At 37.0% G+C, this 4,424-nt stretch overlaps 1 long non-coding RNA gene across 4 annotated transcripts; it reads right to left on the bottom strand.

Annotated features, from left to right (window-relative positions):
• Window positions 1-406: 406 nt before the first annotated feature.
• LOC137714854 (uncharacterized) lies at window positions 407-3,617 on the bottom strand. Of its 4 annotated transcripts, XR_011065474.1 has the most exons (8): window positions 3,111-3,225; window positions 2,604-2,877; window positions 2,353-2,500; window positions 2,196-2,247; window positions 1,457-1,536; window positions 1,142-1,234; window positions 935-1,041; window positions 413-806 (listed from the first exon to the last, which is right to left on the bottom strand). It is a non-coding gene; the product is annotated as an uncharacterized lncRNA (long non-coding RNA). The 4 variants fall into 4 exon arrangements; XR_011065475.1 differs by having other exon boundaries at window positions 407-806; window positions 1,142-1,539; XR_011065473.1 differs by lacking the exon at window positions 3,111-3,225 and adding an exon at window positions 3,351-3,617 and having other exon boundaries at window positions 410-806; window positions 1,142-1,536.
• Between the last annotated feature and the right edge of the window lie 807 nt (window positions 3,618-4,424).

Genomic DNA, 4,424 nt, shown 5'->3' with positions numbered 1-4,424 from the left:
GCTGTATTTGCATATACCCCTTCGACTCTATTTACAATCATGAATAAAGAGAAAGACTTGTACATAACCGAATATTATTTCAAGGTAATATAAATTAAACATGTATTGTGACGTAACAAGTTATAATACATTGCATTTATGATAGGCTTAGGATACTGTTACTTTGATGTTTTGGTTGACATATAAATGTTTAATGGGTTTCATGTTCCATGAGTAAGTGTTAAGAGTATGAATCTCACATCAATTAAAAAAAAATAAACATTGCATGTGCTTATATGTAGTTAAAAACTCACCATATTATCAATAAATTTATAGTGAAATATTAACTTCGTTCAAAATTACATATACAGAATTGTATGTCAAACGTGCCGAGTGGATCCCATCTTTGCCTTTGTTTTTCTATTTTCTTTCGGTCCAGCAGTCCGACAAATATACAAATCTCAGATTAGTTTGCACACAAAATAATGTCACCATGCCCATTCCTTCACATTTGAACGGGTTTACTCTTTTTTTATTTTCTTTTACGAATTTTATTTATTTCAAGATGCATCATAGGACATTGTACGATACATCCATTTTTAGTAGTTTCTCCGGTTTTTACTATAATTACATTTCAAAATGAGCATGAGTCTTTTAGAGAGTAACTGAAGAGAGAGAGAGAAAGAGTTACAATTAGGGTAGTACAATCGTTTTTCAGTTTCAAATCTCAAGCTCTCCCTCTATTCAACAGTAGGCTGCTTCTTGCGCTCTCCTTTCACAACAATGCAGGGCACAAAGGACACTAGGAAGCCCAAGCTTCCAAAGATCTACACAACACAAAAAAATCAACTGAATTCAAATCCCTGTGCAAACTCATAAGGATGCATTTCGATTTGGCGACGAGTATCAAACAGAGAATATTGATCCAGTTGTAATCGACAAGCTAAAAGATTACCAATTTGTATCCAAATTCAGATTTGATGATAAGGAAACATGATTGAGGTTGAAAAATTGATATTGATCCAATCCACGCATGAGTTTTGATCGGAATCCCAATTCTGCCTGTACAAAGATAACACCAAAACAACTTAAGAAAAACATATAGAACAGATTTCAACTTTTCAACTGATAGTAAAAAGCTTGTAACTGAAGATTCATTTACCTAATTTCTGCACTAGTGCGGGTACACTCTGTTCATCAAGTTATTCGAGGATTATCTATGACAGAGACAAAAGTCAACTGAATTCAAATCCCTCTGCATACAATTTAAATCTCTGTTGAAAAATTACAAGTAATCATAAAAGTCAGTCCAAAATCTTCATAAGAATAAGAACTTTTTTGCATATTATATGAATATGGTTTTAGCAGATAACAAGTCTTGGAATAACATTTGCCCACTTTCCTCATTATGCAAGAATCAAAGGGATAAGGAAACTTCCACAATTTTCATCGGGATGAAAATCTCATTCGAACATACCAACAACAATCCCACTCTCGATGATTGCATTTCAACTACTTTCTCACTGAATCCCAAAAAGTCCCAAGATCTTGAATGTTCTGCTAGGAAAGACACAAAAATGAACAATAATATCACTCGGTAATTTCAGCAATAATATGTGTACTCAATAGTTCATCAAGTTACTAGAGCGATATCAACTACAGACACAAAATCAATAGTATTCGAATCAATGTGCATACAATTCAGATATTACAAGGAGCCTCAAAACTCAGTCCTAAATCTTCATAAGAAAGCAATTACAACAGTTCTATATATTATATCAACGTCGTTATTCTGAAAACAGGTCTTAGGATAATATAAACAAACAAATTTCCTCGTTGTGCAGGAACCAATGGAATAAGCAAACTGCAAGAGATTGAAGCAACAAATGTGTTAAATCTACAACTACCATTGTGACAGGATAAAAAGTCATTAACCGATAATTTTAAAACAACAATCTGGCCAGAAGAAAATTTCACTTAAAAAGTTTTGGAACAAAACAATGTGAATCAAAATGAGAACTAATCTGGCACGTGTAACTCAAAGTGATCGACTGATGGTTGAGCAACGAAATTCGCTTCGATTTCAATGTATTTCTCAACAACAACGTTGTAAGCCAATTCATGAATTACATGCTAGCTTGAAAAGGTATTTCCGAACAACAACGTCATGAGAAATGAAGGTTGAGCGAGAAAATTAATATCTTGTGCATCAATACCTTTACTCAGTTTGCACCCATTGAGCATCCTGAAAAACGCCACTGCAGGCCACTGGAAAACACACAATATATATAGTAAGTCAGAAGTCAACAGTACAGTACATTGATCAATTAGAAGAGAATGGGGGGTGTGGGTTTGAAACTTTGAAAGGCTTACATGACTTAATTTGGAGTTGTTTGAACATGAAACTGGAATACAAATAATCTTGTGGCCTTGCACACCATGAAATTTGATTTTTCAAATTTGCCGCAGTTTGGTAAGGTGCTGCCTACCTTCCATCCAACTACTGTAGGATGGAGTCAAACTGATTCAAAAGAAGAGGGAGAAGAATAAAGAAAACCATTCCATAGCTCGATATTACACATCATCACCGCAATAACTCAGAATGTTGTTAAAGGCATCCCTACATTGAGCTACAATTGTTCAAAGGAACCAATATCTCCGGATGTGGTGTGGCTTGCGTCGTGATTGTGACCAAATTAAACATAAGAGAGCATCTTTTATCAACCCGAGCAACAGATTTATAATATGGGATTCCAGCACCGATCATTTGTAGAATTCAAAGTCAGTGTCAGGCTTCTTCACATTGGTTTGGTAACCCTTCTCAAAGTCGTTTGGCAGTATGACATACCGATTCTTCCTAACTGCATGCATTCCTGCTTCTTGACATATAGCAGAAATCTGTACAAACCCAACCATTTATAACAGTTACTATAGACTCAATTTTTTATAAAAAAAAAAAAATGATTGAAGATCTGAGACCGCCACAAAGCTTCAACATCTTTACACTCAGAATACTACAGGTGAAGTCCAGTAAGAGAACTCATATTCAACTTTGTAGCTATTCATATTGAGGTTCTCGTTATCAATCATTAAACGGCTAAATCTGACCCCACAAAGCGTCTCATACTGACCGTTAAAAAGAATACGTATATGTCAATCGCCACAATTGTTCTAACCAAGAGCTTGAAGCAAATATTCTTAGTATTTCAAGAACATAGCACATGCCTGACAACAAAAACCCAACAACCAAAACCCGAAATTAAGTTAAAACAGAGAAGAAAAAACACACATATAACATAGCAGTAGGACTTAACGCTGGTAGAAGAACTAAAACAATATGCATATTCTCTCCTAAAAGAAATTAATCTCACCTCAGCAGCACTGATTTTGTCTGGCCAAGAGACATCCAAGCTCTGGTTGATATAAGGTAGTAGTTCATTAGGATTACTTATTTTTTCAAATCAAAACTCAAGACCTACCTGATTAAGGAGCTCCATCAGGATTCGCTGAACTTCTCTGTCAGCTCCAGTTTGAGCATCAAGCCTGGCAGTAGCAATAGCATCCACCTCATCAATAAAGATGATGGCAGGAGCATTCTCCTTGGCAAGACGGAAAACATCCCGAACCATTCGCGAACCCTTGACAAATAAATAAACAATAAGTGCTCACAATGTTTCTAATTTAGTCAATAAATATAAATCCGCAGACAGGGAGGAAACATGAAAATATCACAGTGCCCTTGCTACATTCACCCACGACATTTGCTATTCCAAAAATGATAAGGGTATTTGTGGAATGTAAGAAGTAGGATCACACACAAAACATATCAAAATCTTACATCTCCCACATACTTCTGAACCAACAACTCTGATGAAGGCGGCAGTTTAATGTTTAGTAACGCTCAATGACTAATACATGAGATGGTACATTACGTGTCACTATATAAATAGTGAGATGTGTGTTGAAAAATTAATAACTTAAAAAAAAAAAAATTTTCACTACTTATATACTAACATAGTTTTACCGGTTCCAGGTGGACCATAGAGTAATACACCAAGTGGGGGATCTATTCCAATCTGTTTGTATAACTCGTGGTGAGTAAGTGGCGGTTCCACCGCTTCCCAAATTTCTCGCGCTTCAGATTTTTCAGCTCGTCCTTGACGTACTCCTCCTGGATGTCGATGAACTCGAGTTCCCGCTGGTAGGACTTGAGGCGGCTGTAGAGATCGTCCTCGTCGGAGGCCTGGCTCTGCTCGGTGTAGCCCTGGAGGTCGGATATTATGGAGGGGATCGATGCCGGTGGCTCCGGCAAGGGCTTCGGATCCAACAACATGGCTGAGCCTGCCATTGTTGCGCTCTGGGAGGGTTTAGGTTTGGTGCTTCGATTCTTCTGGTTCGCTCTTGGGAGAAGAGAAGCGAAGGGCGAGAGAGGGATGGAGTGAGCC

The sequence above is a fragment of the Pyrus communis genome, chromosome 14 (genome assembly GCF_963583255.1).
Source record: "Pyrus communis chromosome 14, drPyrComm1.1, whole genome shotgun sequence".
Taxonomy (NCBI): Eukaryota; Viridiplantae; Streptophyta; class Magnoliopsida; order Rosales; family Rosaceae; genus Pyrus; species Pyrus communis.
This window is presented reverse-complemented; position numbering and strand designations above follow the sequence as displayed.